The 11,263-nt window shown below is 42.3% G+C and overlaps 1 long non-coding RNA gene across 1 annotated transcript; it reads right to left on the bottom strand.

Annotated features, from left to right (window-relative positions):
- Window positions 1-611: 611 nt before the first annotated feature.
- Window positions 612-2,706, bottom strand: LOC109880887 (uncharacterized). Its single transcript, XR_002253766.2, has 4 exons — window positions 2,476-2,706; window positions 1,750-1,860; window positions 1,318-1,426; window positions 612-1,192 (listed from the first exon to the last, which is right to left on the bottom strand). It is a non-coding gene; the product is annotated as an uncharacterized LOC109880887 (long non-coding RNA).
- Between the last annotated feature and the right edge of the window lie 8,557 nt (window positions 2,707-11,263).

Raw genomic sequence — 11,263 nt, 5'->3', positions numbered from 1 at the left:
TGAACCAGATTCCTTTTCCTATCGCTTCCTCAAGGTGTCAACAGTCTTCAGACATAGTTTCAGGCTTTTATTTTGAAAAATTTCTGAACATAACACACAAACAAACGGAGGTATTTTGGATCTAAAGATAATCTTTATGGAACAAAAGGAACATTTGTTGTGTAACTGGGAGTCTCGTGAGTGAAAACATCCGAAGATCAAAGGTAAACAATTAATTTGATTGCTTTTCTGATTTTTGTGACCGAGCTACCTGATGCTAAGTGTAATGTTTTATCGTGCGATCGATAAATCTTTCAAAATTTGACACGACAGGTGGATTAACAAAAGGCTAAGCTATGTTTTATTTCTCACAGACCTCAATTATTAAGCTAGTTTTATTTATGGTAGTGCACATGTACCTCAGGTCTTCGCGGACCTGTTCCTTTATCGATTTTGTTAATACACAAAGTAAAAACCTCCTAGTGAATCTGTTTAGAATAATTAAGATTGTATTATTGATAAATTCTAGGTGTTTAGAATATAACATCTGAGATGTCTTAAATTATTCCCCCAAATACGTGAATAAAGATTTACTGACCTTGAATGAAACAGACAAGAGTCCCAGCTTACAATAGTCAAAATGTTTATTCACGAGAGCACTCTAAAATCAAAAATGCAAACCCAGTCTTTATAACACACACAAACAAGTTCAAATCTTAAGCTACGCCTTGCTCAGACAGTTGGTGATTTTCCACTACACAGCTGAGTACCAACATCTCAAATGTTCTACTGCTTGGGCTCCTGTTCCTCTTATAGAATATTATCTCAAAAGTATTGTGGAGCTTCTGCACCTAAATATAAACAGTACCGGCACCCAAAATGATTACCAGAAACTATTTCAGTCCAAGTCAAGCACTGCCTGTGTTAATAACAGTCCGTCTGCATTTGTTCATAAGAAGCAGTGAGAAACACTATCAGTCAATCTGTGTTTTAATCATTTCTCATCTTCCCATTTATGAGTGGCAAATTATGGACCGAACCAAATAAAGGGGCGCTGTCAGATTTCCATGGCTGTCGCGCTCCTGGCCTCAGACAACCCCGTCCCCACAGACAAGGCAGCTTGTGATTGGCTTTCATCACAGTGATGATGTTGCAGGAGTCTGGCTTGCGGATCACATCACACCAGTCAGTGTAGTCCACGGGTTGAGATCCACTGTGAGGAAGGTAAAGACATTAATAACACACTTTGTTCTATCAACCGTCAATACAATCAAACAGTGTCAATGCCGGGGTGGGTATTGTGATGTAAAAGGCTGATGGTGTGATGGTCACACTTACTGATCCCAGCAGCCCACTCCAAATGGATCCATACAGACACACTGGTAACAGTCCTTGGTCATCCAACTCTCACCTATTCCATATACTTGGCCCATGTACTCACAGCTTCCTATAAGACACATACACACACACACACACATGGTTAATACACTCCCACGCACACACATACTGTACACACATATGTAACGGATGTGAAATGGCTAGCTAGTTAGCGGTGTTCGCGCTAAATAGCGTTTCAATCGTTGACGTCAATTGCTCTGAGACCTTGAAGTAGTAGTTCCCCTTGCTCTGCAAGGGCCGTGGCTTCTGTGGAGCGATGGGTAACGATGCTTCGGTGGGTGACTGTTGTTGATGTGTGCAGAGGGTCCCTGGATCGCGCCCGGGTATGGGTGAGGGGACGGTCTAAAGTTATACTGTTACACATACACGCACCTTTGGTATCGAAGTAGCACTCCCCACTGTTGTAGACAGATCAACAGGGCAGAGTGACACTCAGGATGAAGACTAGATCCTCATCATCCTCACTGGGTCTGTCATCATTCTCTGTGGATGAGGAACCAATTTAATAGTCAGACAATGGTCAGTCCATAGGGTTTAGTGTGGTGCATAGAACCAACATGGTCAATTATGATGAAAGGTATACTGTATCCTCTTAGAGTTAAGGTTATAGACAGGAAATCAGTTAATTCCATTTTATACAAATGCTCCCTGTCACGGCTGTTGAAAGGAGAGGACCAAGGTGCAGTGTGGTGAGTGTACATTTTCTTTATTAAATCAAAATGACGCCAAACAAAACAATACAAAAACAAACCGTGACGCTCAAAGGCTATGTGCCCTAAACAAAGTCAACATCCCACAAACACAGGAGGAAAAAAGAGATACCTAAGTATGGTTCTCAATCAGAGACAACGATAGACAGCTGCCTCTGATTGAGAACCCCACCTGGCCAAACACAAAGAAAAAGAAAACATAGAAATGAAGAAACTAGAATGCCCACCCTAGTCACACCCTGGCCAAACCAAAATAGAGAATAAAAACCTCTCTATGGCCAGGATGTGACACTCCCTCTCTCTGTTCATATATCACTCTCCCTTAATCTCTCTCTTTCTCTCTTTTCCACACTCACCATCTTTAATTCTCTTTTTCCATCTCACTTACCCCTCAAAGATCCCTCTGTTTATTTGTTGTGAAACTCTCACACATCCTCCTCTTTCTCCCCCTCTATCCTCTGTCTCTCTTCTTGGACAAAGTCTTCAGCTCCTGATGTCTTCTGTCTCTCTGTCCAGTATTCCTTATCCCTCCTCTCCCTCAGCCTGTCTCCCTTGGTGTCAGTCTTGGACTGTGGTGTGGTCTGTTCAGACTCAGATATATATACAGCACCTCCATCTCATCAGCTCTGTCCCCCCCTTTAGGTCCATCTCTCTCTCTCTCTTTATGATTATCCTTCTATGCCTTGGACACACACACACACACACACACACCCACAAACACACGCCATTATGAGTTGCCTTCGTCATCTTCTCTTGTTTCCCTTCAGTGATTGTCCCTGTGCAAACAGTGTGGACTCACTCAGATAACAGTTGCACCAGGAAACGGTTATGAGACCATTTTTATGGATCCCCCAAACTGGATGTAACATTTGGTTTCAGAGAGTTAAACCACTGGTGATCATGTGGCTTCAGAGAGTTAAACCACTGGTGATCATGTGGCTTCAGAGAGTTAAACCACTGGTGATCATGTGGCTTCGGAGAGTTAAACCACTGGTGATCATGTGGCTTCAGAGAGTTAAACCACTGGTGATCATGTGGCTTCAGAGAGTTAAACCACTGGTGATCATGTGGCTTCAGAGAGTTAAACCAATGGTGATCATATGGCTTCAGATAGTTAAACCACTGGTGATCATGTGGCTTCAGAGAGTTAAACCAATGGTGATCATGTGGCTTCAGAGAGTTATTTGAGGGACAATTGTTGGGAAAATTATGATTAAATAACTGAACAAATCATTTTAAATGGAACTGTAACTAAGTAAAACTTGTACTCTGTTTTATTATATCTGATTAACAATATGAGTTCATAAGAAGGGATTGTGTGATACGGACAAGGAGTAATTCAAGTTAATGAACACCATTCCAACTAGGAAGAAACGAATGGGTTGGGGACTGTGTAAACACATAAGGTCGTTAGCCTATGGTTGACCCTACAGAAACTTAGCTCTGGGGTTTTTAGATAAGACAGTGAGTGCATTCCTAAGTTTTCTGTTAATTAGAACTGTCAGCTCAGTGGTGATCGATAATGTTGAGGGGTCAAAAGTTATCTGGGAGTGTGTTAGTAAGTTAGAATGAACTTTTCACCTCAGTTTGTCCTGGTCGAGAGGAGGGGATTCTGTTAAAGCAATGAAATGACGTCATGTTATTGTATATAAACTGTTGCTCGTGGTTAAGTGTCAGCGCGCTCCGAGAATAAATTCTGTTACCTATTATTGAAAGACTGGTCTGCATCTATTTTATGCAAACAAGAATCATACAAATTCTCATAAAATAGATGAAGGGTTTTCAATTAATGAAAGCACATTGGCATAATTAAATTACACTATCACAATGTTGTAAGACCACATAATATGATCACTCAGTATACCAGACGTACTCCTATAGCTCCTTCCAACCTCCTCTGCTATATACAGTTGAAGTCGGAAGGTTACATACACCTAGGTTGGAGTTATTAAAACTTATTTTTCAACCACTCCACAAATTTCTTGTTTGCAAACTATAGTTTTTGCAAGTCAGTTAGGACATCTACTTTGTGCATGACACAAGTCATTTTTCCAACAATTGTTTAAAGACAGATTATTTCACTTATCGTTCACACTAAGTTGACTGTGCCTTTAAACATCTTGGAACATTCCTGAAAATGATGTCATGTCTTTAGAAGCTTCTGATAGGCTAATTGACATTGTTTGAGTCAATTGGAGGTGTACCTGTGGATGTATTTCAAGGCCTATCATCAAGCTCAGTGCCTATTTGCTTGACATCATGGGAAAATCAAAAGAAATCAGCCAAGACCTCAGAAAAAAATGTAGACCTCCACAAGTCTGGTTCATTCTTGGGAGCAATTTCCAAACGCCTGAAGGTACCACTTTCATCTGTACAAACAATAGTATGCAAGTATAAACACCATGGGACCATGCAGCCGTCACACCGGTCAGGAAGGAGGCGCATTCTGTCTCCTAGAGATGAACGTACTTTGGTGCGAAAAGTGCCAATTTTATTTTTTTACCTTTATTTAACTAGGCAAGTCAGTTAAGAACAAATTCTTATTTTTAATGATGGCCTAGGAATAGTGGGTTAACTGCCTGTTCAGGGTGTGAGTGTGTGAGTCAGAGTTTATCTTGTAATCTGTTGTTTATACACATTAATGTTCGTTCTTCTTGAAATTGTCTGCATTTACCACCTTGGGTGTACTGATAACACTCACAAAACAACACACACACACACACAAACCGTGGGTGATACACACAGGAGATATAGAGATCTCTGGTGCTCCGATACACAACCCAACCAAGCCGCACTGCTTCTTAACACAGCGCGCATCCAACCCGGAAGCCAGCCGCACCAATGTGTCGGAGGAAACACCGTGCACCTGGCAACCTTGGTTAGCCACAGGAGTCGCTGGTGCGCGATGAGACAAGGATATGGGACTGGAATGGGCTGCTATGACCATGGACCACTTCCTATCTGTGGGACTGGGATGGGCTGCTATAGCCATGGCTCACTTCCTATCTGTGGGACTGGGATGGGCTGCTATGACCATGGACCACTTCCTATCTGTGGGACTGGGATGGACTGCTATGACCATGGACCACTTCCTATTTGTGGGACTGGGATGGGCTGCTATGACCATGGGCCACTTCCTATTTGTGGGACTGGGATGCGCTGCTATGACCATGGACCACTTCCTATTTGTGGGACTGGGATGGGCTTCTATGACCATGGGCCACTTCCTATCTGTGGGACTGGGATGGGCTGCTATGACCGTGGGCCACTTCCTATCTGTGGGACTGGGATGGGCTGCTATGGCCATGGGCCTCTTCCTATCTGTGGGACTGGGATGGGCTGCTATGGTCATGGCTCATAACAGTACTAAGATGCCATTATAATTAGCCTACTGTTCACTTCTGATTAGTGCACATCGGATAACACAATCTTTGTGTAAGTGCATCAGTCCCAATTCAGATATCCACAGCGGATTTGGTATATCTGCGCCTGATATCTATATAATAGTTATAAACTATTGCAGATAGTAAAAGTCAACTGTACCCTCAGTGACCTGACAACCAGATACAATTAGCTGTACTGCTCATAAAAAGGTACATTTGCAGTTGTTGATGGACAAACCGTAGTGAACTTTAAATGGTTATTTGTTTTGTGGCCGGAGTCTGTTGGCAGCTGCCAAACTGGAGGTGCAAATATTGCGAAAGTGATGATGGATTCCCTACACACCAATACTCTGACATCAAACGACATTAACCCTCACACCCCCGCAGTTCTCATTTGTTCAATGTTTTCTGTATACACAGCAGACACAGATCTTATCTCTTGAAACACTGTGGCAACATTTTCCAATCAGTCTTTTCCAGGTTTAACTGTCTTTATTCAAAGTAGATGCAATAGCAAAGATTTAAAAAAAAAATGTAATGAAATCTAAGCAGCCGAAAATTACATTACATTGCCTGAATGTTGTCAATTGGTTATTATAATAATGTTAAGAGATATAAACTAGAAATGTTTGTTTCATTTTAATTTACAATATGTCCATGCTCGTCTATTCAAAACCTGGATCACTCTTTAGAATAAAGTCAAATCAAAGCTCATGAATAAAGCATTTTTAAACTAATTACAAACAATACAAACCCTGATTATCTGACTCGACTGGCCTGTTAGAAACCCAGGGTCTGTAGATGTGTGCCAGGCTCTGTAGGAATATGTCTGATATTTAGTTGACTTGATTACGCAGGAGAACAACCGAATATCAAACATATCACACAGCTCCTGGCCAAACAGGACCCCATGCAGCCATCCTGTCTTCTGCCTGAAAGGAGACAGATATGGGTGCGTTTTTAGGACAGATCATTTGTGTGCTGGTGTTAAGAGTTAGAGAGATGATGAAAAGAGAAACATCAGGAAAAGGTGAATTTGGACATCAACATAAACAATTTATTTAAAAAATAACTGCACTTACATTTGATGTAAGTGCACATTTAACATGTTATTTAGTTGCATAGGGAGAGGACCAGACATGAATGGTATCCAGAGTTCCACCTACAGCAAAGTAACAGCAGAGGGAAGAGCCCTTTGTGGGGAGGGAGTGAAGGTGGGGTTGGTAGGGACAGATGAAAGACAGGAAACCAACTGATCCAACAGTCCTACAGAGCAAGAGAGAGAGAGAATCTTATACTTACAATGTTTTCTATGTCCTAATAGCGTAGTCCTCTTTATCTTGGTCCAGTGTATGTGTGTGTCATATCCATTGCCCATGTTCTGGGTTGTTGACATGAAGAGCAACAGCCGTTCAATGCATGTCCCATTCACACATCTACTCTAGTTACAAAGGTGTTAGGTCTCAGCATGTGGGTGTGTAGGTTTGTGAAGTTTCCGTAAAGTATGTAAGTACAAGTCTGTCTTTTTAAAGTGCTGGGGAATTTGAGAACACGTGTGTGTGTGTAGCTCTGTGGTGTGTAGCTGTGTGTCCGTGTGTGGTGTGGTTGTGGTCTGTGTAGGAGTTTGTGTGAGTTCCCTGTGGGACGGGGTATATATACACCCCTGTAGATTTGGGGGGCTCCACACACACCCATACATCATTAGGAGTGTATTGATTGCTGTGGCCTCGGGCCCTTCCTCCCTGCATTAGCTGGATCAATACATCAGACTTTCATCCAGCTGTGAGTTCACACACTCACACACCCACATGGTCATAGACTAAAGTCAAATAACTCCATGTTTGAATGTGTTCTTAGCTATAACTATGGCTATAACGTCACTGGAATATGGCTAGAAAGTCACATACAGCCTTATAAGTGGACTATCTTTGTGAGTTTAGTAGATAGGAAAGTTGTTTGGATTGATTGTTGCTCCCTCCAGCAGTGGCCTTGTGGTGGGCCTACTGTGGATGGATGTACTGTAGACCAGATATAAATAACCTGTGTGTTCTCCTTACAGCCTTTTTCTTTATTTTCAACCACCCCCTGTCGTCAAGGAGCCCTGGTTGTCAAGGTGACCCTTGGTTGTCAAGGTGAACCTAGTCGCCATGTTGACCTTAGTCATCAAGGTGACCTCTGGTTGTCAATGGAACCCCATGGTGGTTTGTGATGTCATCTGGTAAGATTCTGCAAGTGTCTGTGTATCTCACTCTGAATGCAGGTCAAGGGTCATCACTCTTGATGCGTGAAGGGCTCAATGAGAGCAGAGCAACACTTCTCTGGGTGGTATGAACCCCACACCTTTAGGGGTAGAATGAGGGAGGAATCTGAAAAGGTCAAATCAACCAGTTCAACAAGGGGTTTGGTGTTGTGTCATGTGAAGGGATTCACAGTCTTATTTCACAATCATCCAAATATTCTGTTTAATTCCCTTCTTTCAATCATGACCCTGCCTCAGATATGCCATCTACTGGGTTCCTGTAGGACAAAAAGGGTACAAAAGATATTATAAAGTAAATATGAACAACAAAAATCTCACTGTTTTCCAGCAAAACCGACCAACAGAGGCTTATTAAAAAAAAATGTATATGAGGCTCCAACTACATATACTTAAACTTATACAACGTTATAAAAAGAATTATCATACATTTACAATAGAATTTAAAGTCTAAATGAAGTCTTGTTCAGCTTTGCAGCATTATTAAGTCTAATAGCAATGATTCTATTTATCTGTTAAGGATTTGTCATCTGTTAATTTCTAATTCTATTTATCCTGTACTGTTAGAACATGTAGTACTTTCATATTAAACTGAAAGACTAAGAATCATTTAACGTCATGACTACCACCTTACATCATTTGACTTGACTACTTCCTCATTGCTTCGATTAAGGACAGATATTAGGCATATCAGGACATACTATATGTATTAGTGATGTTAGTGGGATGTTGGGCAGAGGTCCACTCCCCCATCCCCCTTTCCCCACTCTCTCTGCTCTCCCTGTCCTACAGTTGCCGGGTGGTAACAGTGACCTTGTGAGTTTGCTGGAGCGGAATGATAACTCTCTAATTGGCTAGGCCTAATTTAAGCCTGAAGGGAGCATTGTCATCTGTTGAGGGAGGTAGGGGGGAATAGAAAGAGAGAAGGGGGAGGCAGAGGGGAAGAGATAGGAGGGAGAAAGGTGGAGAGGGGGACATTAAATGGATAGGAGAGGGAGAGCAAGCGAAAGGTAATGACAAAAGGACAGAGTGAACAGGATGGAGTGACAGAAAGACAGAGGTCTCCACAGTATATTGTATGGAAGAAAATAAGGACAATTATTTCATTTTATACCAATACATTGCACAGAGAAAAACATTTAATTCTCAAAAAGACACGTGTCTAAATTATTGGCACCCTTAAATATTCGTATATTTTATTTTATCCGAATGAACTTTTTTCTTTTTTAAGTTGATCTCAGTATTAGGAACTGAATTGTGGCTTTCCATTGCTTCCTGTTTCACTGGGGCATAAAAATGAGGTAGCACGCATGTAATATCCCTCTGTCATTCATCACCATGGGGAAAGGCAAAGCACTCACAAATGAGAAGAGACATGGTTGTTGACTTTCATAAAATCAGGCAGTGTGTACAATTTATTTTCTGAAAAACCAAATATACCACTTAACATTATTAAGGCAACAATTTAGAAGTTTTAAACCACTGAAACAGTGGTAAACTTGCCTGATATCGGATGCAAGTATATCTTGTCCCCAGTGGTATAGTGGTAAAATTGCAAAACTTGGTCGCATCTTCGGGTCACCAAATCTACAAAAAGATGAAACCTCCATGCTAGTTGGCTATTTGGAAAGGCTTCAGTCAAAAGCCTTTACTGAGAGCAACCAGCATATGGAAACGCCTGGGGTTTACTAAACGGCATGGGAACTTTGACTGGAACAAGAAATAGAGCTCTTTGGCCATGCACACCAGTGTTGGGTTCGGTGTCAAAAGAAGAATGCATATGCAGAAAATAACCTCATACCTACTGTAAAATATGGTGGTGGATCTTTGATGTTAAAAGGCTGTTTTGCTTCCACTTGTCCTGGGGCCCTTGATAAGGTCAAACGCTCCCTGAAACACTTCAGCGAGCAGGCCTTTCTAATCGACCTGGCCGGGGTATATTGGAAGGATATTGATCTCATCTCCTCCCATCAGTAGAGGATGCCTGGTAAAAAAATGTAAATGCCTTCCTCACCATCTTAAATAAGCATGCCCCATTCAAGAAATTTAGAACCAGGAACATATATAGCCCTTGGTTCTCTCCAGACCTGACTGCCCTTAACTAACACAAAAACATCCTATGGTGTTCTGCATTAGCATCGAACAGCCCCCGTGATATGCAACTTTTCAGGGAAGCTAGAAACCAATATACACAGGCAGTTAGGAAAGCGAAGGCTAGCTTTTTCAAGCAGAAATTTGCTTCCTGCAACACAAACTCAAAAAGGTTTTGGGACACTGTAAAGTCCATGGAGAATAAGAACACCTCCTCCCAGCTGCCCACTGCACTGAGGATAGGAAACACTGTCACCACCGATAAATCCACTATAATTGAGAATTTCAATAAGCATTTTTCTATGGCTGGCCATCCTTTCCACCTGGCTATCCCTACCCTGGTCAACAGCACTGCACCCCCCACAGCAACTCGTGCCTAAGCCTTCCCCATTTCTCCTTTACCCAAATCCAGTCAGTTGATGTTCTGAAAGAGCTGCAAAATCTGGACACCTACAAATCAGCCGGGCTAGACAATCTGGACCCTTTCTTTCTAAAATGATCTGCCGAAATTGTTGCAACCCCTATTACTAGCCTGTTCAACCTCTCTTTCATGTCGTCTGAGATTCCCAAAGATTGGAAAGCAGCTGCGGTCATCCCCCTCTTCAAAGGGGGGTACACTCTTGACCCAAACTGCTACAGACCTATATCTATCCTACTCTGCCTTTCTAAGGTCTTCGAAAGCCAAATCAACAAACAGATTACCGACCATTTCGAATCCCACCATCCCTTCTCCGCTATGCAATCTGGTTTCAGAGCTGATCATGGGTGCACCTCAGCCACGCTCAAGGTCCTAAACGATATCTTAACCGCCATTGATAAGAAATAATAATGTGCCGCAGTATTCATTGACCTGGCCAAGGTTGACTCTGTCAATCACCACATCCTCATCGGCAGACTCGATAGCCTTGGTTTCTCAAATGATTGCCTCGCCTGGTTCACCAACTACTTCTATGATAGAATTCAGTGTGTCAAATCATAGGGGATGTTGTCCGGGCCTCTGGCAGTCTCTATGGGGGTGCCACAGGGTTCAATTCTTGGACCGACTCTCTTCTCTGTATACATCAATGATGTCGCTCTTGCTGCTGGTGAGTCCCTGATCCACCTCTACGCAGACGACACCATTCTGTATAATTCTGGCCCTTCTTTGGACACTGTGTTAACAACCCTCCAGACGAGCTTCAATGCCATACAACTCTCGTTCCGTGGCCTCCAATTGCTCTTAAATACAAGTAAAACTACATGCATGCTCTTCAACCGATTGCTGCCTGCACCTGCCCGCCCGTCCAACATCACTACTCTGGACGGTTCTGACTTAGAATATGTGGACAACTACAAATACCTAGGTGTCTGGTTAGACTGTAAACTCTCCTTCCAGACTCACATCAAACATCTCCAATCGAAAGTTAAATCTAGAATTGGCTTCCTATTTCACAACAAAGCATCCT

Source organism: Oncorhynchus kisutch, linkage group LG13, assembly GCF_002021735.2.
Source record: "Oncorhynchus kisutch isolate 150728-3 linkage group LG13, Okis_V2, whole genome shotgun sequence".
NCBI classification, from domain to species: Eukaryota; Metazoa; Chordata; class Actinopteri; order Salmoniformes; family Salmonidae; genus Oncorhynchus; species Oncorhynchus kisutch.
Note: the sequence above shows the minus strand (reverse complement) of the source record. Positions and strands in the feature narration are given on the sequence as shown.